Source organism: Geotrypetes seraphini, chromosome 2, assembly GCF_902459505.1.
Source record: "Geotrypetes seraphini chromosome 2, aGeoSer1.1, whole genome shotgun sequence".
NCBI classification, from domain to species: Eukaryota; Metazoa; Chordata; class Amphibia; order Gymnophiona; family Dermophiidae; genus Geotrypetes; species Geotrypetes seraphini.
In genome coordinates, this window is record NC_047085.1 from 448,816,362 (window position 1) to 448,842,243 (window position 25,882).

General features: G+C 42.2%; 2 protein-coding genes across 4 annotated transcripts in view; one reads left to right on the forward strand and one right to left on the reverse strand.

The window, feature by feature from the left end:
- The window catches only part of EPC1 (enhancer of polycomb homolog 1), a 387,306-nt gene that overhangs the window by 332,271 nt on the left and 29,153 nt on the right, over positions 1 to 25,882 (reverse strand). Inside the window, exons 1-2 of one of the 3 annotated variants that reach the window (XM_033931501.1) lie at positions 23,209 to 23,352; positions 22,443 to 22,808 (exon numbers count right to left, since the gene is read on the reverse strand). The exons of 1 other annotated variant lie outside the window; for it this stretch is intronic. The gene's annotated coding sequence lies outside the window, so the exon portion shown is untranslated. Of the gene's footprint in view, positions 1 to 22,442; positions 22,809 to 23,208; positions 23,353 to 25,882 lie in introns of those variants that run through there. One more of the 3 variants, XM_033931503.1, reaches the window with a different exon arrangement.
- The window catches only part of CCDC7 (coiled-coil domain containing 7), a 730,660-nt gene continuing 728,441 nt past the window's right edge, over positions 23,664 to 25,882 (forward strand). The window contains exon 1 of the mRNA XM_033931492.1: positions 23,664 to 23,695. The gene's annotated coding sequence lies outside the window, so the exon portion shown is untranslated. The remainder of the gene's footprint in view (positions 23,696 to 25,882) is intronic.

A 25,882-nucleotide genomic window follows, 5' to 3' on the forward strand; every position in this document is an offset into this window, starting at 1 on the left:
GGCAAACGAGCGTTCATGCTCTGAAAGGCGTTTCGTAGCTGCCTCGATAGTGTCATCAAAAAGTTCTTTGCCCACGCAGGGGAGGTTAGCCAACCGGTCCTGTAAGTTGGGGTCAATGTCGACGAGGCGTAACCAGGCTAGGCGGCGCATGGCGATAGCGAAGGCTGCCACTCTGGAGGAAAGTTCGAATCCATCATAGGCCGCGTGGAATAGATGGAGGCGTAGGTTGGAGAAAACCTCCAGGTGCAGGTTAAAGGCTCCTTGGCGTGAGGCCGGCAGGTCGGTCGCAAAGGCTCCCAACAGTCCAATGAGGTGTTTCAAGTAGGACGTGAAGGTGAAAGTGTAACTTTGTACCCTAGAGGCCATCATAGAGTTCTGGTACAGTCTTCTGCCGAACTTGTCAAGGGTCCGACCCTCTCGACCCGGGGGGACCGCCGCTGAGACCCGGGAGGGGTGAGCCTTTTTCAGGGAAGATTCTACCAACAGCGACTGGTGGGAGAGCTGTGGTTGCTCAAATCCGGGGTATGGTACTGTACGGTATTTAGACTCCATTTTGGAGGGGACAGCTGTTACCATATAGGGGGTCTCCAAATTCCTGAAGAAAGCCTGTTGGAGTACCGGATTGGGAGGTAAGCGGAGGGACTCTCTGGGTGGTGACGGTAAATCTAGTTCCGCCAGGTACTCTTTAAAGTATCTTGAGTCGGACTGGAGGTCTAATTTCAGAGCGTGGCCCATGTCCTGGACAAAGCGAGTAAAGGAGGGGCGAGACGTTCCCGGGGCCCCGTGTGGGGACGGTGAACGGGACCTCCGTCGGGCGGAGAAGGACGGGGAGGCTTCCCTCGAGTATCGAGGTTCATGCTCTGACCCGCGCTCCAAGATCGGGGAAACACTGTGGCAGTGTTCCGGGGTCGAGGACCTACGTCGTCTCGAGGAGCCCCTCGGAGACGATGCCAGGGTACGGGGTACCGATCGATGTCGAATCGGTGACCTCGACCCGGACTCCCTCGGCGAAAGCCTGGGACCTCGGCTCGGAGCCCCGGTCCGAGGGGGAGTTAGGAGGATGTGAGGGTTGGAGAGTGATAACTCAGTCACCTTCAGCGGTCCTGTACGGGGCGTCGGTGAACGGCCTCGTAGTGTGGGAGAACTCCGGGCCTTCTTAGAGGTACGGCGGTTTGAGGTTTCGATTGTCTTAGCGCGACGCTTTGCCCCATGGCGGTCCGTGGAGGGAGAGCATCTCGGGCGCCTCGGCGAGGAATCCGAGGAGGATGGAATGCGGCGAAGCTGGCGCACTTTGCCCCGAGGAGGCTCGACGCGAGGCTCAGGCTGGTCCGGTGCACGCGAGGTCGAGGTCGGGGCCGGTTGTAGATGGGCCAGTGCAGCGGACAGCTCCGATGAGATCATCGCCCGGAGCAGGTCCTTGAAAACAGGCACGGACAGCATCGAGGGCATGTCCAATGCCTCGGTGCACTCCATCGGGGGCGACCTCATGTCAGAGTATTCCCGTGTGGTGGAGGCACGGCCCGAAGGCTTGGCAGGCTTCGCCGGGGCTGAAAGCATGGGGCTTCCACCAGGCGTCGCCGGTGTCCCCGAGGCTGGCTTCTTCGCTGGTGCGGAACCTGAAGAAGGAAGAGGAGACTTACCCGGGGCCGAGGCTTTTTGCTGTCCCGAGGGCTTCGGGGTCGAGTCTCGAGGTGATGCCGGGGCATTCGGGGCCGAGGTCAAGGCCGGGGCCGACCTCGAGGCCGAGGTAGTGGGTTGGTCGGCGGTGAAAAGGTCCGCCACGCGGGCTTTTCTTCGACGGAGGGCCCGGTTCTGAAAAGTAGCGCACTGGGGGCAGGAGTCGGTTGGCTGGGCGGCCCCCAGGCAGAGGATGCACCGGCGATGCGGGTCTGTGATGGAAAGAAGCCGCTCGCACCGGGTGCACTTTTTAAAGCCGGTCTGAGGCCGGGACATAGAAAAAGAAACTGGCCGCAGCTCGAATAGCCTCCGGGTCGGGAAACGAAGCAGGAACAGGAAAGAAAAAGAAAAATTTTGCGAACAGCGACTTAATCAAAGGCAAAACAAAAAAAATATTGCGGTGCTAGAAGGCAGTTGGGGCAAAGCCTGGAAAAAAAACGACTTCTAGGCTCAGCGGAAAAATTTGAACTGGAGACCACGAGGGGGAGATGCGCCCTCTAGTGGAGCAGGAAGGCACGCATGCGTGGAGCAGCAGAGCAAACTTTAAATCTTCAATCAAGTTTGCTTGAAAAAGCTGTCCGCATCGGGGCTCCGTAGATGACGTCACCCACATGTGAGAATATCATGCCTGCTTGTCCTGGGATAAACCCATAACTACTCAAGGTCGCATACAAAAAGTCCCAGCACATCCTAATGCCCTTTTCCACATCAAAACTGATATGAAGCAAAGACGTACAAGTTTGGGTTCAGGATTCCAATGAGGTGAGAATCCACCGAAGATTCTTTTCCACTGAACGGCCCTTAACAAACCTGACCTGGGCCTCATGTAGTACCTCGGGTAGAACGCGAGCCAAAACTTTACCCAACAACTTCACCTCACAATTACACAGGGAAATGGGATGATAAGGGTCCAGCCTAGTGGGGTCACGCCCTGGTTTTTGGAGAACAATGATAATGTCAAATGAGCCGGGGTCAGGCGAGGCAGATCCAAGGTGTCCAAATACAACTCCCCAGGCAAGCCCTGAAAACAGGAATAATTTAAAGGTCAACATAAGCTATAAGCCACAAGGGATGATATGCAAATGAGCAATACAAGCTGCTGTGTACTACAGGGATACAAAAGGATGCCGATCATGAAAATCAGATAACAAATATCAATGGAAAAAGAGAGGGTGAAAATAATAAACATATCAGCTGATCGTGCTACAAAAGGAAGAAAGTACAAAAAAGAGAAACATGTATCATCTATATGCTGATGACTCCCAGATCTACCTCTCTATACCTGAAATTTCACCTAAAGTCCAAGAAAAAGTCTCTGCTTGTTTGGCTGACATTGCTGCCTGGATGTCCTGCCACATCTGAAACGAAATATGTCCAAGACTGAGTTGCTTCTCTTTCCTCTTCCTTTTTCCATCTCAGTAAATAATACTGTCATTGTTCCAGTCTCCTCTGCTCGCAACCTTGGAGTGGTCTTCGATTCATTTCATACCTCTAATTTTCTATGTACATCCAACAAGTTGCTAAGACCTGTCACTTCCATCTCTTCAATATCACCAAAGTTCACCCCTTCCTCTCTGAGCACACTACCTGGACCCTTGTTCAAGCTCTCGTAACCTCACGCTTAGATTACTACAATGTACTTCTAACTGGTAACACAGTGTCGCCTCTCCCTCTTGCAATCTGTGCAAAACTCTGCGGTATGACTCTTCTTCTACCAATCTCACTATGCTCATGTCACCCCTCTCTTTAAGTCACTTCACTAGCTCCCTATCTGTCATCGCATTCAGTTCAAGATCTTATTGCTGATCTACAAGTGTGTTCATTCTGCTACCCCTCAATATTTCTCCTCGCTTCTCTCTCCTTATACACCTCCTAGAGAACTCTGTTCCTCAGATAAGCTGCTCTTAGCTTTACCCTTTTCCTCCACTGCCAATTCCAGACTTCGTTCCTTTCATGTAGCTGCCTCCTATGCCTGGAATAAATTACCCTAGTTTGTCCATCAAGCCCCTTCCCTTATTTAAAAGCAGATGTGAAAACCTAGCTTTTTGATATAGCCTTCAATCTTTAACCCTATTCCTCTGTCCTCCAATCCAGCCTGCTGATTAACTGTTCCCCTTAACTGTATCCATGACATCCTGTTTGTCTGTCTTGGCTGTTTAGATTGAAGCTCTTTCGAGCAGGAACTGTTTTCTTCTTCTTTGTGACTCTGTGCAGTGCTGCATGCGTTTGGTAGCGCTATAATTAATAGTAGTAATAGAAAGGAAACTAAGAGAGCACGGATGGAATATGAGAGTGAAATGTGTGAGGCCAGTTTAAGCATGGGAATGGAAAGAAAATATGAGTGTCCTAGTCCTGGGACAGCTGTCTGACCTAAGGACTGAGGGGCCCGTGAAAACAGACTAATTGCTAAGAAAAACAAAACAAGTTTGCCGGAACCATGATGTGATTTGTTAACCTTCGGAGAAGACTGGTAGCGAAATTGCCAAAACTGAACTAGGGGCGGTGAGACTGTGAGGTAAAACTAATAACATAATTGATATACCTAGATAAAAGTGACACAAAAGATTTCCAACACTAAACTTGCTGACACGTATAAAGGAACAAAATACTACATATGCTTGACAAAACCCAAGGTATTGAGATAAAACCATGCACAAGAAACGTTTGAAGAAAAAGGAAAAGCAAAAAACCCAAAAAAACTTACTTGGTGAGCATTGCTTATTAAGCGTGGCCACCTAATCCGTAGAAAAAAAAACACCAGGGGAAAATGAAGCATAATTGGCGTCACAAAGGGGTAGGATGTCAAAAGAACGGAGGACAACGGTGCGCCAACATTTGAGCACAGGAGAAAAGTGTGCCGCTCCTTCTGCCGCTTTGACACGTTCCTTTTTACAGTCTGAGGAGTGGATTGGGGGGAACCCCCGACTACACTTAGAAGTTGTCCGTTTTCGCTCTTCGGGAGCGAAAAAGGGAAGGCCTCAAAGCGGCGGCATGCTTTTCTTCTGGACTCAAATGTTGGTGCAGGATTGTCAGCATGCCATTGTCCTCTGCGGATTTGATGCATCACCCACAAAGGTGAGATAATTACAAAGATGTGATGACGTATAATAGTAAATTTTGAATAACTAAGGCCAGTACTGGGCAGACTTGCACGGTCTATGTCCATAGTGCACTACAGCACTTTTTGCACTAGTTCACTTTTACTCAGTGGTTATAAACAAAATTCAATTCAAAGAGAGACTATAAATGAACGTTTTAGCCTAGTGATAGAAGATTGATAATATGACAAAGAAGAGTATGAAGTCCTTTGAATAACCACGGTAGTTTGTCACTCACGCACAAATGATCACATTGATGAAGCACTTTATGAATGTATGAAAGAAAAAGAAAAATATTTTAAAGAAAATGAATAAAGCTGAGATTTTAGATATTTATTCCCCCAGATAGTAAGTCATATGTGTACCAAGTTTGGTTGAAATCTCTCCATGTGTTTATGGATTAGACACTAATATATGTCATTTTTTATGTCACCCCATTCCCACCCCCTTCTCCCCATCCACGTCAACCCCCCTACACACACACAAACACACAGTATTTGTGCCCAGATAGTAAGTCTTATGTATACCAAGTTTGGTTGAAATCTGTCTATGCATTTATGGATTAGACACTAATATCATTTTCAATGTCACCCCCTTCCCACATCACCCCTTCCCACCCCCCACCCCCACAGTATTTGTCCCCAGATAGTAAGTCATATGTGTACCAAGTTTGGATGAAATCTCTCTATGCATTTGAGTGTTATGTTGAGTGTTCATCTGAGCAAGCCCAAAAACACTATGGGTTAGACACTAAAATCTGTTGTTTTTGATAATTTTTAAATGTCACCCCCTTCCCAGTCCCACAGTATTTTCCCCTACATAGTAAGTGATATGTATACCAAGTTTGGTAGAAATCTGTCCATGTGTTTCAGAGTTATGCTGAGTATTCATCTCTGCGAGCCAGAATCATACGATCTCGCTTATACACTGTCAATATGAATGGCACTATGTCATCTCCTTGGAAGCTGTTATGCAGAGTCCCGCAGGGATCACCTCTGTCCCCTATTCTTTTCAACATCTATATGTCTACTTTGAAACTTTTCCAACTATCTCCCTTTGAAACATTGTATACATATCCAGATGACATCCTTGTCCTTCTTGAGATAGATTCGAATCTTACTAACCTCATTGAGAATATAATAGCATGTATAACAAAACTCCAATCCTGGGCCCTCACTGTAGTTCAAATGAAGTTGAATGAGTCCAAAACAAAACTACTTTGGCTTGGCCCAAAATTAGATCAGCTACCTCGCTCATTTCATTACCTTCTGGATCCACACTACAGATTTAATTCTCAAGCAAAGTTTTGGCCGTCATTATTGACTCCACACTTTCATTTAATGACCATCTCAACTCTGGTAAAAAAAAAAAAAAAAAGTTTTTTTAGCCTCCACATGTTGAGAAAAGTGAGATCCTGCTTCCACCAACAACATTTTGCTATCCTTGTACAATCAGTCATTCTTTCCAGGCTGGACCATTGTAACTCCATCTATCTAAGTCTAACTAAGAAAAGTTTTCAAAGACTTCAGCAGATCCAGAATACTGCGGCCAGGTTGATCTTCGCAAAAACAAATTTGATCATGTTTCCCTGCTTCTGTCAAAACTTCACTGGCTTCCAGTTATCTCTAGGGTTCGCTTTAACATTCAGAATCTTGCAGGGCATTCTTCCTCCTCTAATTCCATTATTTTGGAATTCTACAAGACCTGATACTATCAGAGCCATCCAAAAACTATCTTTCCCCTCATTGAAAGACGTTATCTATGCTGGTAAAATAGGGAAATCTCTCTTCTTCAAAATTTCTGAGCTTTGGAATAACCTTCCTGCACTGCTGCGGAATCTGGGCTAATTCCAATTATTCCGAAAGCATCTGAAAACTTGGCTATTCTCAAAAATGTAAATCTCACTACCCTCTTTATAATCATCACTAACTCTTATTATGTTTTTCTTTCCTTATATTAAAGTTCCTGTAAACCGTGCCGAGCTCTATCTTTATAGAGAGGATGCGGTATATAAACTTAAGGTTTAGTTTAGATACTAAAATCTGTTATTTTTTAAATAATTTTTACATGTCACCCCCTTCCCACCCCCACAGTGTTTGTTCCCAGATAGTAAGTGATATGTATACCAAGTTTGGTTGAAATCTGTCCATGCGTTTCAAAGTTATGCTGGAACATACATACATACATCCAATTTTATATATATATATATATATGCTGATTTTGAAGACAAGTTTCTTACTGCTCATGAATTCTCAAATGAAATTAGGATGTACAAATGGACCAGCGATAATGTTTTCATCTTATGGAGAGGCAATGAAATTCACCTGCACCAATTTCTAGAATGGATCAATTCTTGTGACATGAATTTGAAATTTAAAATGGCCTTTGATCACCATCAGGTTCCCTTCCTTGATATTTTTATCCAAAAAGAATGTATAGGTTTTCAACTTCAACATACAGGAAACCTACAGATAAGAATTGCTATCTATATTTTTCCAGTTTTCATCAAAAACAATTGAAGAGGAACCTTCCATACTGCCAATTTCTATGCCTCAAGAGACTCTGCACATCACCTTCCAAATTTGAAAAACAAGCCATCATCATGTCTTCCAGATTCATACAAAGGAGAAAAATGTATGTAACTTCACTGGCTTCCAGTAGTCTCTAGGGTCCACTTTAAATGCGCCTGCCTAACCTTCAAGATCCTACATGGCATCCTTCCTCCCCTTTTCCCGCTATCTTGGAATTCATCGAATCCCAACATCACCAGAGCCACCCAACAATTCAAACTATCCTTCCCCTCATTAAAAGACATATCCCTTCCAGGAAAACTAGGTGCATCCCTCTCCTTCAGATGCACTGAGCTCTGGAATAACCTTTCTGCCCCTCTTCGGAATCTGGGCGTCCTCCAACTTTTCTGAAAACCTGGCTATTCTCAAAAATGTAATATGTCCTCCTCCTTGCTATACTAAGTCCCTCTAAACTTTCTCTTCACTGTCCTGTTACCCTCTTTGGAGTTCCTTTTCTACACCATTTACTGTAAACCGTGCCGAGCTCTACGATTGTGGAGATGATGCGGTATACAAACTTAAGGTTTAGTTTAGTTTACTAACTATATAAAAGAAGGCTATGAAAAGACTAAATTACGCTATCAAGAAGATCTTCTTAAAACTGGACTCAGATCAAAGAAGCCACCCTATTTTGTATGTACTTTGAAACACTCCCATCTGTCTAATGACATCCGTAAAATCATACTGAACCACTGGCATATCCTACAAATGCTTGGATGTTTTAGGATAATCAAACCTGTTATGGCCTATTCTCGGGAACAAAATTCCCATCATTATTATCAAGGATCAACAACATCACATTAAACCATCAAGGACATACTGCCTGTGGACAATCTGTAATCTCTGCATTTGTATCTCTAATTTCACACACCCATGCATGGGAACAAATTATCGGTTGAATTTCACCAGTGACTGCAACACAGAATCTGTCATCTACATTATCCTCTGCCCATGTGATCTATTATACATTGGGAAATCTAAAAGAAAAATCAAGACCAGGATCATTGAGCATCGCAGTTGCATCTTGAGGAGTGTGAGATTTGCACCCCTTGTTAATCACTAAATAGAACTTGAACATTCCATCACAGATCTTAAGTTCTTTGTATTCAAGACTTTTTTTTTTTTTTAAAGCTGGCGAGGGGGAGATGTAAACCTGACACTACTACGGGCAGAACAAAGAGCCATCTTTGAACTTTTACCATTAGGTCTGAATATGGACATTGAGTATAATCACTTTTTATAAATCACTCATTTAACTCATGTTCTCCTCATTTGCCTCCATATATTTATTATTTATTATTTTTTATCCTCACCCAATTTTTTATTATTATTTTTTTAATTCTCACCAGGTTTATAAATCAGCATGCTATGTTTTTTATATATGCTATGGGGTATTCAGGTCTTTTCTATGTTATCTTATTATATACCAATAAAGCATATGCCTTCATCACATGTTCATTATGTTTTTATTAAGATGGTCTTATTCTAACAGGGCCCTAGATAGAAATACCATTTGTTTGTATGTTTTTATATATTAATATAGTTTGACCTTTCTTTAAATGTCTACCACTGCCTCTTTTTAATTTCAATTTGTTATATTTGCCATAGTCTCATATCATGTTTCTTATTACACTATCACATGTTTTATGCTTGTCAACATAAGCCCTTCATACATTTGTCCCCAGGTGTCCTCATCTGCTTGCTCTATCTATGCCAACACAATCTTTTTATTGACGGTGATATGACATGTTTTATGGATGCCTTTACCTAAGCCTTCCCTTATACTATATTGTTTTATAGCAATTACAGTATCTGTTTTTACTATTCGTAATTTTATATGGCTACATTTTTCATGGATTCATAACATGTCTCTGAAGGCACTATCACACATCTTATGCTGGTAAACACAAGCTCTTCATTATATATTTGCCTTCAGGTGTCCTTAACTACTTGCTTTATTTATGGCAGCACAATGCTTTTAATGATGGTGCTATATGTTTTATGGATACCTCACCTAAGCTTATTATTATTTTACTTTATATCATCTTTTTACAGCATTTGTTTTTACCATTTACAATTTTAGCAGTTTATTTTTTTGTGATTTCATTTGCTTATATGACTTATGTCCATGTAACGGTTTGTTCATAGATTCTTTATCTTAGCCTTTTTAACAGGTTAGACTTATTTTTTTTACCGTAGATTTTTTCTTTTACTGTGGATTTCCTATTTTCAATCTCTTCTATTGACATCCCAATTCTTTTACATATGGTTACTTCTTTTGGGTTTACTTTCTCTAGTTTTGCGTTCACTATTCTGTTTTACCATTTGGCATGTCGCTCCACTATGGCTGCACTCGTATTTATTATACACACCTTGTCCTTGACCAGAAAATTTGTTAAAAATTTTTCCTTATGTTCTGTTTTATTCATTTTATTCACAGGGTTTTTCACCCATTTATTATCATCATCACTTTTGTACCAACATGCACCCATTACTTGTCTTATTCCTTTCGTCACATTACCCAGATTTTTTGGCATTTCTCTCACTCCTTGGATGCAGTCAGGTTTCACTACTATTTTTTACATTTTTTTCTTCACCACAATATTCTCTATATACAGTACCCCTACCATCTTCACCTAGGCATGCTTACACTTCCTGTTTATATTAGGTCACTCATTCCAATATATCGTTCTTTCGTGGTTTACTCTTTCTGCTCCATTTTCTGGGTCAGCTTTGCCTTTACTATGTATTTCATCACGTCACCTTCGTGACACCATTTATGCTTCCTTTCCTCACGGTGTTTTTTTTTCTACGGACTAGGCGACCACACTTAATCAGCAATGCTCACCAAGTAAGTTTTGTTTTTTCACTTTTCCTTTTTCTTCAAACATTTTTTGTGCATGGTTTTGTCTCAATACCTTGGGTTTTGTCAAGCACATGTAGTATTTTGGTCCTTTATCAGTGTTAGCAGGTTTAGTGTTAGCAATCTTTTATGTCACTTTTATTATCAATCACTTTACTAGTTTTACCTCACTAACTGCCACTAGTTCAGTTCTGTCAATTTCGCTACCGATCTTCTCTGAAGGTAACAAATCACACCGTTCTTAGTCTGGTTCCGGCAAACTCATTTTGTTTTTCTTAGCAGTTAGTCTGTTTTCACGGGCCCCTCGGCCCTTCTGGGACAGCTGTCCGACCTGACTAGAATGCTCATATTTTCTTTCCATTCTTACACCTAAACTGGCCTCACACCTTTCACTCTGCCCGCACTCTTAGTACAAAAAAGATAAAGATGAGAAAGGAAACTTTCTTCCTTTTGTAAAATGATCGGCCGATATATTTATCATTTTCATCCTCTCTTTTTCCATTGATAATTATCTGATTTTCATGATCAGCATCATTTTGTATCCCTGTAGTACACAACATCTTATATCGCTCATTTGCATATCATCCCTTGTTGCACGTGACCCCATGGTCACACTTTTAGCCACCTTTTGGACCTGCTTGTATTGTTTATTAGCATACCATTTTGGGGGGCTTATAACACACCGGTATGTCACTTTTAAATCACTCTTGTCATATAGTTCATAGTCCTCGTACGTGCTGCCTTTGATACACTCATACTTTTGACACACTTAAACAATCCAAAAAGGGACAAGAGTGTATCTAGTCTGCAGTCTTTTGCAATACACCAGCACCAGTCTCTTGGGTTTCCAACCCCCATTTCACTGTTATCATCACATGGTTCTCATTAACACATTGGCTGCTCTTCACACTTCCCTCCGTCCAATTTGCAGCTTCACGGCCCTATTAAGGGCTAGATTCATAAAGCACACTGATCGTGTACCTATCGGTTTGCGACCCCTTTACTATTAAATTTGCATCCGGCCTGATTCACTTACCTCTCCTGCGATCCACTTTGAAACGGTGCATGCAAATGAGGTGAAACGTATGCAAATTGGACAGCGACGTGATTCCCAACACCAAATTTCCAATCCGACTGGGCTGGCCGATCACCTGAAGAAGCGACTGCTGGGGATCAGTCGAAATCGTCTTTCCAACTGGAAGCCCTGCTCTCTGCCCTGCAATCTCTCCTGCCCTGCTTGCTCCAAATGCTGCCCTGCTTCTTATCTCCTGCTGCTTGTCTTTCCAATGCTCTTCTGCCTGTCCCGAACTGCCATGATTTCCTTCCTGCCTGCCTCGACTCTCCCACCCTTCCCTGCAGTGCAAGCCCATGGTTTTAACCCGCAGGCTCTAAGCAGGTTAAAACCATGGGCTCCATTTATTTTTTTATTAGCCTTGGTAACTGGCTGAAAGTGACCGATAGAACTCCGGGCTGCTATTTGTCGCACACTTTAGCTTGTGCATGTGCCTCCATTCTATAAGACCGTCTCCATCCTCCTCCTGCCCTTTGTATCCTCGCTGCCTGGTATCACTTCTCAGCCCAGCAGAATAACCCAGAAACTACACAGGGTTAGTTTAGGTCCCTGCTCTATTTTTATCAGCCGCGAGCACGAGGAACTTTTTCTCTCGTGCTTCACATTACAGCGGCAAGGTGAGGGCGGCAGCTGGCAAGAACGGGACCAGCTTTCTGGGAGCCACGCAGGTTGGGGGTCAATGGAGGTGGCGGCGTTTGGTGTGGCGAGGGAGGAGAAATAAGGGCTTGATAGAGCAGGAGAAGCAAGAGAGTTGGCATGAATCTACTAGTTAAAAATCTCCCCAAAATCCTGCCGCCCTGCATTGCCCTTCCCCGCCCTGCGAGCCCATGGTTTTAATCCGTGGGTTAAAACCACGGGCTCACAGGGCTCAAAACTACTACTAAAAAAAAAGTACAAAGTTAAAAAAAAAATTGCTGCTCTGATGGTCTGCGCATGCGCGATCCATGCAGGCAGATGGGGGAGTTCCTCCGATCGCCCCATCTGCGTATTTTACTTTCATTAATTCATCAGACCTGCCCGGATCGAGCCCGATCGGGCAGGTTAGTGAATCCAGCCCTAAGTCTTCTGATCTTGCACCACAGTAACATTCCTTCCCTCCACCTCTGTATTTTTCTCACAACATGTATATGCTTTGAATGTTCATATACCCATATAGGACCCCAGAAGAAGGTAATTTCTGACCAAAACATGGACTGTGTTGGGTCTGTACCACAACCGATTATGTATTTTTGTATTGTTTTTGGGACTGCACCTTATATATCAAAATCTTCTGAATAAAGTCTGGATCAAGATCATCAGTTCCTTTGTACTTGGCCAATAGGTACCACAGAGGGATTGGCCTGTCAGCTACAGACCTTGGTCTACTTCTTCTCACACAGGCAGAGCTGGACTCTCGATTAGGAGAGCTCTGAGCACCAAAATCCATAAAAAAAAACTGAAAAAGATTGATAAAAATAAAGAAATAAACACAGCAGATCACAAAGACTCCTTCCAGCTCACATGCACAAGGAAAAACTGAAGGAGCAGCAGAGTCTTCTAGCGAAGGAGGAGTTATTCAAAAGCAGGAGTGGATTCCTTCTGCATTGCTCACGAGCACTGGGATATTGCCCATCCTTCCAGAATGACACACCTATTGACTAGAAATATGCATTTTAGAAAAATAAAAAAAGTTCAGTGAATGGAAAATAAGCACGTACAGTTATTTTGCATAATGTACTAGCACATACTTTTTTTAAATCTTTGCCATTTTAGAAATATACCTATTTGTTCCTGATGCTGTCACAGAGGACTGTATCCCTTTGCCAAAGGCTTTTACCTGGGGAGGAGGAACAAAACACTGGAGGATAAAACTTAAGCGTGCTTCATAGCAGCTATAAATCTTGACATTTCTTAAATAGGGAATAAATATGCATTTTCTAGGCATGCGCTAGCCCCACCCAAAACATACCTAGACCACACCCACACAATTTGCACACACAATTTTGACATGCATATGCTGACTTTGTAAAATGGGAACCTAGATTTTGGTTGGGAAGTGCTGCATAGAGGCATAGGCACCAGTGCTATGGGTGCCCGAGCACCTCCAATATTTGGGGGAGCTCTCTTATGTAAGATAAACATTTATTTGCCAATTTATGCAAATCTCAAATGTGAACAGCCCTTCTACGATATGCACCATTGTGGGCCATAAGCCAGTTCCCATAATTTTTAAATGGGAGGAATATAAAAATATAAAAAACAATTCCAGCTCATAGTGCAATCCCTAATCCTAGGATTGCTAGACTACTGCAACATCCTCTACCTCCCCTGCCCTGCCACGATGACCAAGCAACTACAAACAATCCAAAATACTGCTCTGAGACTCATCTACTCACTGAGGAAACACGATCATATCACAGAAGCCTACATCAACTCACACTGGCTACCAATCCAAGAAAGAATATTATTTAAATTCTACTGCATGATATTCAAAACCCTAAATGGAAACAGTCCAGCCTACCTAAACAATCGCCTCATCCAAGCAACCTCAACCAGACATAGAAAAACGCACTCCCCTTTCACACCTCCCCCGATCAAGGAAGTAAAACGGTCAAAACAATACGACGGCCTCCTAGCCACTCGAGCTGCAAGAATGGATAACCAAATCTCCAACCTACTGTTAACCACCCCAGACTACAAGATTTTCAGAAAACAAATAAAAACTATACTCTTCAAGAAAGCCCTGAAACAGTCCTAACCACACCCACTCTTAAAATCTCTTACTCTTAACAACACTTTTACCTATCAAATGCTATCTAAAACCCATAATTTCACCATATTCTTACCTCCTAAAGACCTCCACTTCCCTTTGGTAACTCTTTATCCAATGTTTATTACCTTAAAAAATTCTATGTCATCGCTTATTCTATTCCTTTAAATTTGTATGTAATTCCTGTTTTTTAGTTTGAATGTAATCCGCCTTGAACCGCAAGGTAATGGCGGAATAGAAATCACTAATGTAATGTAATGTAATGTAATAGTTTTTCTTCCATAGGAAATAAAAGAACTAAATAAGAAAATGGGAGTCCACCCATACTTGAGTTGAAGAAAATCAATTTGGAATAGCCTTGGAAGATAAATAAAAGAGTCTAGTTGAAATTACCACTTGCAGAAGGGAGCAGAACCCCAAAATAAAGCATAGGTGCGGGATCCGCTTCCTATACGCTTTTTTTTTTTTTTTTTTAGTGAAAAGTGGCCAAAAATACCTCTTTATGACAAGAGACATATGGTGGGAAAACCTGATATTTTAGTACCTTAATCATGTTACATTATGGGACTCATTTTCAAAGCATTTACACTATGGTACTTTGTGTGTAAATGCTTTGAAAATGAGATCCTTTATATTTTAGGGCCCCTTTTACAAAGCCACAGTAGCAATTCTCCTGCAGCAAACAGCAAATGTATGAAAGCCCATAGGAACTGAATGGGCTCTGGTGCATTTGCCATGGAAGAAGCACTACCATGTCTTTGTAAAAAGGGGCGGGCCCTTAATGTTTATAGCTCTATGAAAAAACTAATCTCTGGCTTTACAACAGAAAAGAATGATAGATTTCCCCTAATTATTTTCTATAATAGCAGGAATAAAGGTCAAAGCATAAAGAATGCAGATCATTTTGGGACTCCGTTAGTGCACCTTAGTAAAACAAGCCTTTTGTAAATAATTTTAATGCATTTTCATGGAAATAGTAAGAAAAAGTTATAAATAAACCAAGTAAACTTCTGTATTCCATGCAGAAAAAATAGGTCTAGAATCATCAATGTAGGGCTGTCCATGTTAAGATAAAAATATTCTCAGTAACCTCTTCACTGTTCTTCACAATTAAAAACAAACAAAAAAAAAAGCACATGTTACCAATTAAACTTTCATGAAATCTAAGCTGCAACATGAATCCTGAGGATACAACCTGAAAGTGAAAATTCACTGGGGCTGAAAAGTAATGCTGCCCGATTCACATTAGTGAATCGATTTATTTTTTCTTAAAACATCAGGCTCGCTAATTCAGTGACCAACCATATACCTTCAGGCCTCCTAAAGCAAGAGCCGCAGCGCTCTGGCAGCAAAAAGCCTGTCCTATGCGTTGCCTCTTGCTGGCTGTCCACTGCTGCTCCTGCTTTAGGAGGCCCGATGTCAGAGCTCGAGGGGGGGGAGGTGTCAGTCGGAAGTGCAGGCCCAATATAAGAACATAAGAAGTGCCATCTCCGGAACAGACCCTAGGTCCATCAAGTCCGGTGAACCTCACACGTGGAGGCCCCACCAGGTGTACCCTGGCATAATTTTAGTCCCCATATCACTCTAAGCTTCTCATAAAGAGAAGTGCATCTAGCTTACCCTTACCCATGTCACTTTATGCCACTCATAAGTAAAAAAATGTTTCTTCAGCCTTCACATGCTAAGAAAAGTGAGATCCTGTTTCCATCAAAAACACTTTGCCGTCCTTGTCCAATCCACCATCCTTTCCAGACTGGACTACTGCAACTCTATCTACCTTAGCCTAACAAAGAAAAACCTTCAACGACTCCAGCGAATTCAGAATACCGCTGCTAAGCTTATCTTCGCAAAAAGCAAATTATCCAAGCTCCACTGGCTTCTGATTATCTCCAGAATCCACTTCAAATGTGCCTGCCTCACATTCAAGATCCTACATGGTATTCTCCCTCCCTTCATTCCTCTTTCTTGGAACTCCTCTAACCCCAATTCTGCCAGATCCACCCAAAAACTGAAACTTTCCTTTCCCTCGCTAAAAGGTGTTTCACTTGTAGGAAAACTAGGTTCTTCCCTCCCTTTCAGAATCACTCAACTCTGGAACAACCTTACCTCCCCTCTTAGGAATCTGAGCTCCCTCCAACTCTTCCGTAAACATCTGAAAACCTGGTTATTCTCAAAAATGTAACTCCTCCTCCCTCACTGGTTATTCTAGTCCTCTAAATTTTCTCTTCATTTTGCCTCTTCCCTCCACTGGAGTTCCTTTCTACCCTAACTCTTGTTAACCGTGTCGAGCTTTATGAATGTAGAGATGATGCGGTATACAAACCTAAGGTTTAGATTAGATTAGATGTACATCTAACTTACCCTTAAATCCTAGAACGGTGGATTCCGCAATTACCTCTTCTGGGAAAGCATTCCAGATGTTCACCACTCATTGCGTGAAGCAGAACTTCCTGATATTTGTCCTGAACTTGTCCCCCCTTAGCGTCAGTCCATGTCCTCTTGTCCGTGTCACATTGGACATTGTAAATAATGTTTTTTCCTGCTCTATTTTGTTGATTCCTTTCAGTATTTTGAAAGTCTCGATCATATCCCCTCCCAGTGTCCTTTCAACTCCAGTCTCTTAAGTGGTTCCTCATAATCCAGGTTCTCCAAACCTTTCACCAGCTTTGTTCCTCGTCTCTGCACCCTCTGTGCAGTTTTATATCCTTCTTTAGGTATGGAGACCAATGTTGGACGCAGTATTCCAAGTGTGGTCTGACCATCGCTCTATAAAATGGCATTATAACTTTCTCCGATCTACTCGTGATTCCCTACTTTATCATGCCTAGCATTCTATTCACGTTCTTCGCTGCTGCTGCCGCCGCACATTGCACCAACGGCTTCAGAGTTCTATTGATTAATACGCCCAGGTCCTTTTCCTGTTCAGTTTTTCCAAGAGTTGCACCTGACATACTATACTTGTGCTCCTTATTTTTTCTGCCTAAGTGCATCACTTTGCATTTTTCCACATTAAGCTTCATCTGCCATTTATCTGCCCAATTCTCCCATCGGCTCAAGTCACTCTGGAGTTCCTCACTGTACTTCTGCGATTTGATGGCCCGGCATCCCTTTGTGTCATCTGCAAACTTGATGATCTCACTGGATGTTCCATCCTCTAGGTCGTTGATGAAAATATTAAATAAGATGGGCCCAAGTACTGAGCCCTGGGGCACACCGCTAGTCACATTTTCCCAGTCTGAGAATTTCCCATTTATGCCCACTCTCTGCCTTCTGTTCTCCAGCCATTTGCCTATCCATCTTAGTATATCTCCTTCTATTCCATGGCCCTGCAGTTTCCTGAGGAGTCTTACATGTGGAACCTTGTCGAACGCTTTCTGAAAATCCAAGTTTATAATATCCACCGGTTCTCCATTATCAATTTGTCTGTTCAATGTCTCAAAAAATTTGCGGGTTTTCTCCCTTTCACGTATCTGAAGAAGGGCTTGAAGTTTTTGGCCTCCTGCGCTATTTTCTCCTCATAGCCCTTTTTGGCATCCCTCACCACCCTGTGACACTTCTGATCATTCTTGTGTTTGTTCCAAGTTTCGGTTATTTTTATGCGTTTCCATGCTTTAAAGGAGTTTATGGCTTCCTTCACCTCTTTAATAAGCCACGCAGGCTCTCTTTTGCCTTTGGTTTTCTTTGCTTTGGACATCCGCGGAATGTAGAGGCTTTGTGCTTCCGTGATAGTATTTTTCAGAAGGGACCATGCCTGTTCTACCGTTTTGACTTTGCCCATTTTCTTCTTGATCCGTTGTTTCACCATGGCTCTCATGCTATCGTATCTTCCCCTTTTAAAGTTTAAAGTTGTGGTTGAGGTTTTAGTACCTTTCCCCTTCCCGACATCGAGTTTGAAGTTGATCATGTAGTGATCGCTTGTCGCCAGCTGGACCGTGACTTCTACTTCCTTTGCCAGCCCTGTAATGCCATTTAGGACCAAGTCCAAGGTGAAGTTTCCTCTTGTCGGCTCTCCCACCAATTGTTCCAGGAAGCAGTCCCCTAGCACTTCCATGAATATTGCCTCCTTGCCACACTTTGAGGTTCCCAGGTCCCAGTCTATCCCCGGAAAATTGTCAGAACTCACGGGAGGGGGGGAGGGGGGCTTTGGTCAGGAAGTGCTGCATAGGGGCATAGGCGCCAGTGTTATGGGTGCCCGAGCACCTCCAATATTTTGGAGAGCTCTCGTGACATATTACCCTTGGCCCCGTGGCTTTAGGGGGCTCCCCGAAGGCTGGCTTGCTTTCCCCTTCTCTCCACCATCATCCAGCTTCTCCCTGGCCTCCCAGTATGTAAGATGCTGCCTTTTTCTAGGTACACTCTTGTGCAATGTGTGGATTACTAAAAATCATGTTTTTCATATAGATGAAGGGGGTGTCAAAAAATGATGGGCCCCAGGTGTCACATATACTAGGTACGCCACACTCTATTCCTGGACAAGTGGGTTATGCATCTCACATTGCCAGACTGATTTTAGGAAGCTTTATTTACATACCTTTTTGGCCCTCCCTCTTACCTCCAGGATTACCCTCTGATTTATTTATTTATTCATTCAATTTTCTATACCATTCTCCCAGGGGAGCTCAGAACGGTTTACATTAATTTATTCAGGTACTCAAGCATTTTCCCTGTCTTTCCCGGTGGGCTCACAATCTATCTAATGTACCTAGGGCAATGGAGGGATTAAGTGACTTACCCAGGGTCACAAGGAGCAGCGTGGGTTTTAACCCACAACCTCAGGGTGCCGAGGCTGTAGCTTTAACCACTGCCCCACACTCTCCCCCTGGTTTCCAGTGTGTACAAAAGTAGACAGGCACTTGCATAGGATAGAGAAACGAGGGAGGGGTACGGGGACAATCCCCGAAAAACATGTCCAATTTGTTCACATCAAAAAGGAAGAACAATGATAAATGATCAGAACTCCAAAGTGAAATAACTGTGAAAGCCTATGTTTCTGATATAGACTTTATTAACATGAAAATAAGTCAATAAAAACATCCACAATTTTAGATATTGAAGAGGACCCAACACGGTCTGTGTTTTGACCTGATAGTCTTCCTCAGGGGTCCTATGAGTATAAATTGGAGTATAAGTATGTGTGAGCTTGTCACATAGACATAACTGTGAGCAATAGTGAACTAGTGTGATATGTGGGCTAAATATGCTACTAAGAAAGTGAGCAACGGTGTTGAGTGTGAGGATCAGAACAGATAACGGGCATGCAAACAGCATAAACCTTAAAATAATGAGACACAGCCTGCACTAACAGAGTGGGATGACCATAAGAGAAACCTCTTGGAAAGTGCACAAATATGGACAAATTAACTGTTGGAAAGGCTGGTCAAAGCATCATAAGGCCAACTTACCAGTACTCTTCAAGGCAAATACTGGCGAATCAGCAACACGTAGGGCGAGTTCCAGGAATAGAGTGTGGATTTGCAAGATAGAAGATTAGCAAAGGTAAGAACCTAATCTTTCATTCTTGTACAATCCCACTCTATTCCTGAACAAGTGTGACATAACAAAGCAGTCCCCAAAATCAGGGTGGGACCCACGAGCCAGCTGCCAAAACTGAGGAACCAATAGCAGAATCCTGTTGGGCCGTTACATCAAATCTGTAAAGCTTTGCCAAGGTATGCAAAAACTACCACGTAGCAGCCCTGCAAAGCTCATCAGGGGCTACCACTGAGGATTCAGCCCATGAAAAGGCAAAGCCGTGAGAGGAATGAGCCATCACCGAAAGGGGGCTGCTTCCCAGCCAACATATAAGCTGAGGGGATAGCCATGCGGATCCATCTTGAAATGGAGGCCTTAAACAAGCTCCTACAGTCTGGCTTGTAGAAAAGCAATTGGAAACCAGAGGGCAGTTTTTGAGGTAAGAGGGAGGATCAAAAAGATATGTAAATGAAGCTTCCTACAAGCAGTCTGGTGACATGAGCTGCATAACCCACTTGTCCAGGAATAAAGTGGGATTGTACAAGAACTAGTTCCAAAAAGTTGGCACCAGCTCGCTGAAAATGCTGTAAAATCAACTTGGACATGTCCACTCAACGTTGTTTCTCATCAGCATTCAAACATTTGGGCACCCACTTGGATGACAGCTTCTCCATATCCAGCTGCTCGTGGATTATACAACCAATACATTCCCTGGATATCTGTAGTGTCTCAGCAATGTTTTAGCCAATATTTGCCAATCTGCCAAAATAAGGACATGGACACACGGTCAATAATTTCAGGAATTGACACCCTTTAAGGCCTCCCAGACCTTGCGGCATCTTCGGTCTCGAAATCTTCACACTGAAAGTTTGCACACTACTTCTTCACTTTGGAGTATGATGGGCATTTGTCACTCAGTGTTTGCATCTTATATTCATGAATTTCCTTTGGAGTTTTCTTCTGCAGGAATGGGAACTTCATGATGGCTCAGAGTTCCACACTTGAAAATTCCATACTTTTTCATTGACATGGTTCAATCAATGCTCTGAAACAATGTCAAAACAGCATTATGATTCTGCAAATTGACACTTTGCAAAATAAAATAACACTTCTCAGCTACAGTAGCAAAATAACGCTCAGAATTTATTTAGTTGGTTGGGCTAAGAACTTCTCTGCATCTCCTAATAGGGAAAGACAGTATTTGTCTTATAAATAGTGCCCTAATAAGCCAGGACATTTCTTTCTAGAAAGAAATTGATACAACCCTTTTACAGCTCTGGCTCAAGGTTCTATTTCGTCATTTTATCTGGTATTAAAGGAAGAGGGTTAGAATATGAGATTAAAATAGATTTATTACATGCACATAAGCATACAATGCACACAGCTGTATACGATCAAGAGGAGGAAATAACGAACTCCAAATTGCCATACATAAAAAAAAAAAATAAACTATTGATTTAAAGGTGCCAGCTTGTGGCTTAGATGCAGTGTTGAGCACAGTAGCACTGAATTATCTCATTTGAGCCACTTCTGCAAAAAGAGGGAGGAGGTTACACTTATAACTGAGACGATATGCTCAAGCTCCAGGTGGAATGAATGGCAACTGCACTACAAGAGCAAACCCTGCTGGTACAAAGATATCACTGAAGGGTTTGTTTTTGAGGCGACCTTTGGCCAGCTAGCTATATACAGCACAATCACCTGGGTAAGCCATCTAGAAGAGGACACAAAGGAGTGAAGAGTTAACAAAAAAAACACCAAACCCCCAGGAATAGCAGTAACTATAAATTTAAGGTTCATATATCTAGATTGGAAAGGAAGCTCACATGCTGCATTTCACTTTGTTGTAGAAACATAACAATATTACATTTTTTCGTGTGTCTATTTAACTGTATATAAATGCTTTATACTTTACCTCCGGAGATTATTAAAATCAGGCATATATCACTTATTAAATTCACAAACACAAAGCTACACGTATATCGCGCGGCCATCGCTCAGTACAGCTGTGACGACACGTCTCTTCCAGAGTTCACACACAATCCTCACTTAATACAGCTAAGAAGGGTTCACCCCAAGAAATGTAACAAAACAACAACCACCAAAAAAAAAAAATAATAATCAGCTACTTAAAGAAAGCTAACAGCTTAAATTTTGCCCCACCTCTTTTTTCCTTTTCAGTGAAACTGACATATTAAATTGTTTAGGAGCAGCATAGCGCCACCAACACAGATCAATGCAAAATAGAAAAAAAAAAAAAGATCTCCCGCTGAGTGCATGAAGAAAAAAGAAAGAGGGGGGAAAAGACCCAAGAATATTACCCACCGTGACAAAATACCTCAGTAATTCAGCTTTTTAAAGCAGCATTATAAATACAGATATAGAATCGTGATAATAACGAGTCTAAGCACTTCACAAGGGTTTATAATAAAAGGCATACGATGAGCTGCTCTTCAGAAGAAATACAACAGCCTCCATTTAGGACCAGCGATAACTTAATAAAAACCGTGTTATGTCACTCTCCACCTTCTTCATACTGAGGGCATACCAGCCACCACAGACTATTCTAAATGGCTATGCCACTCACCACAATAACAAGCTCAAAAATATCTCCTAAAATATTAACTGCACGACTTTTATCATAAATAGTACGTTAATACACAATTGATCGTTACAAATATTTTTAAATTTCTCACGCTACAAGTCCACCTCGACATATTAGATTTCCTGGTAAAGTCGACAAAAAACAAAATGTATTTAATATTTTCAACTTGTTAATAACCTTTAGATAAGGCCATACTAGAGTTATATTTACAGCCAGAACAAATAAGGAAGGGTCGAATGAGGAGATTAAAGCTAAGGAAAATGCGAAGATTTCTCTTAGTAATTCATTACAGTATAAATAGATATAGTAAATATACACACACACACATACACTTACCTCTAGTGCAGACAGAGAATATGACAGCTCTTTTGGAAATAATTATAACAAGGTAGGCTGGATACTTGTGTCCTTCCAAACAACAGTCTCTGAGCAGGAGACAGATCCTCATCTTAAAAATATTAGGTAAACGCATAGCAATACTTTGCTCCATGATCCCTGCAATGTACCTTGATTACTTTCCTTCGATCTGGAAGTGTTTGTTAAGATATACAGAATCAGAAAAATCCAAAGAAAATTAAAAGAGGACGCAGCCAGAAGACTCTGGGGTTAACAACTTTGCAATGGCAAGCAGGCGTGTTCTGATTGGATGGGAGGGCAGAGTCCCTACAGTCTGCACTATCCCCCACTCTCCCCCTTCCGAACCTGTAAAAATATGCAGTGTGCCATTTTATATCCACATTATACAAACGCAACCGCAAACATTACAAAAACAACGATTTATGTTAAACTAATAGCACTCAAATTAATAGCTTATACAATTTAGAGATCAGCTCAGTAGCTATCTCAAACATTTTTTTTTCAAAGTCCACTGTTTGAAATGGTAATCTAATATATTATTTTTAAAACATCCACAATAGTTTTGTTAATTGACATATTACTTGAATTTAAATGTGTTTATTTTAAAGCAAATTTATGAGTACAATGATTTAGATCACAGCACTTTAAAAAAGCCAGTCATGCCTGAAACAAAATCCATAACTCAATTTCTACAGGCTTCGGTCCAATCACATACTCACTTTTATTAATAAAATTAAATACCTACCTTATAGAAGATCTAAACAAAACCTTCTAATTTAAAAATATACGCTCATTTTAGACAGAAATAGTTTTTCTATACGTACTATTTAAAAACCCCTCCTTAAACTGACTGACAGAATTTTACCATGCTGCCCCACAAACAAAATGGCTGAGAAGCTGAGCTTTTTCGACTCCGCCCCCGATCCTCCCCCAGCCTCCAGGAAACAGGGAACATCCAAATCAAATCCGCAAAAAAAAAGTCAAATGTGCAGCTTCGACTTTATGTACGGTAGTTACTGTTTTACATACAAGAGATGGTTTGAAAATGTTCTGTTTTTCTTAGGAAAGCCAGTATTTAGAGGAGTATTAACTATCAATCACTAGGAATTGACAGGATTGTGTAATCTGAACTTCCTGCTTTTCATATGCATAAGGCTTTTTTTTCCACTTAGCTTGGCAGATTTACAAATGAAATGTGCTGGGAAACCTGATGCTCTGCTCCTTTTCAATTTGTGAGTTGAAAGCAGGTATTTGGAGGCTGAACTTCTGTAATTGTAAATAATAAACTCTTGCTGGAGACATGGAGGGCATTTCCCCTTTCTCTGAAGGGGCGCATTGTTTGGTTAAGATGTTCATCTTTCCCAAATGGCTGTATGTTTTGCAGACTCTGCCTTTGAGCTTGCTAAAGAAAGATTTACGCATTCTTTATAAAGGGGTTACTCGTTTTTGTTGGGCGGCTAAGAAACCTAAATTGAAGGTGTCTCAGTTGTTGGAGAATTGGCATAGGCGAGGATTAAGATTATCGGATGTGCGGATTTATGCATGTCTGCTTCATCATTTGGGAGATTGGGTGAATATGATTAGCAATTATACCCGTTTTCTGATGGAACGTGAGTTTTTTGCTCCCTATGATGCGTTTGCATTACTGCATAGTTCTCAGAGGGCGCTGCCCCTTCTATCAGATCCAGTGTATTATTTAGCGCATTGCATGCGGCTTGGTGTTGACTTGTGCATGCCTTGGGAGGAGATCCAACGGTCACTGATCTCTTGCCCTTGCGGGGAAACCCGGCCTTTCCTCCGGGAAAGGAATCAAGAGAATATCTGTCCTGGAGAGCGAAAAGAGTTACAAGTTTAGAACCTTTTTGGGGGGATGATGGGGAGCTGTTGACATGTGCAGATTTACTAGCTAAGATGGGGGAGACCTGGGAAGCACAGTTTGCATATCATCAAGTAAAACACTATGTGAGATCCCTCAACAGAGCACAATTGAGTTTGCACTTGGGGGCCAGGCTGTGGGAATTATTTGCTCGAGAGGAGGGGACGTCTCTTACGGTCTCTAGCATTTATGCTAGTTTCAAGATTTACAACCTGCCAGAGACTACCAGAGCATCAAGGGTAAATGGGAAAAGGAATTGCAGATTAATCTGGGACATTGGGATGTAGCCCGTACTTTGAGGGCGACGCCTGGGGTGACCCCATGTGCTTGGTTGTGGAATACGTATTATAGGGTGACCTTATGTGCTTATTACACTCGTACACAGATGTTTTATAGTGGAGGTATTCCTACACCACTATGTCATAAATGTGGGATGGGGGTCATACTTTGGGACATGCCTTTTGGTTCTGCCCCATTATTCAGCGCTTCTGGAGGCGTATAATCTCTTATATGTCAGGGTTAATTGGGAGAGTCTTACGCAGTACCCCGGACCACTTTGTCTTGGATTTGCCAGAGGCTTTTGGCCATTTACCTAGGGGGCATCGAGCTTTGTGTAGGAAGATGAGTTTACTGGCCAGGAAATGCATTCTTCAGTGCTGGACGGTTCCAGACCCTCCGGCATATTGGCATTGGCGGAACCAATTGCATCAGTTGGTCATTAGGGAGGCGTGAGATGCCAGAGTCTAGGAAACGAAAGATGTTGTTTTTGAATATATGGGAGCCTTATCTGCAAGTCTTACATCCTAAGGATTGCAGTGCAGTTTTAAGATGGGTGTCCTAATTTGTTAGTTAGTTGGGTTAGGAGAGTAATGGTGAGTACTGGTGGGGCGGGGTGGAGAGTATCATTGGGGGGGAGGAGAGGGGGTGGTTTGAAGAGGGGAAATGGGGTGTATTGAAGGTTCTGGCAATTAGTCAAAGATAGAATAAGTGGCTCAGGTGGGGGGAAGGTGTGACATTTTTGTCCACATGGTGTGACATTTTTGGGGTTCATAAGAGTACAGGGCTTTGGAGTACCTTTCCACCCTCATTGATCTCAGTTGCCCTATGTAGAGAAGGAAGTGGAGGGAGTTTGGTTGATGTTACTCTTTTATTGTATATGCTTGTTCTTTCATTGTATATGATGCATTATTATTTGTACTGTGCACCTTTAGGGTGCACTGGTGTTGTATTTGCTGTGTTTGCATCCATAAAAATTGTTTGAACCTAAATATTTCCATTATGTTACTGGAGATAATCTGAGAAGTGTGATAAAAGAAAACACTGGAAAGGGAATCTAGTGTGTTGCTCCTTTTCTTTGAGCCCCCCCCCCCCAAAAAAAAAAATACAACAAAAAAAAAACACGACAATAAGAAAATTACAATATACAAACTTCATGCCGATTTCCTGCTCAATATTTTTTTGTTGAGCACCGACATTTCCTTATCACCAAGGGAAGAGTTGGGAATTGCTCCAGCCTGTTTTAAAATCCCTTTTTTCCTCTTAT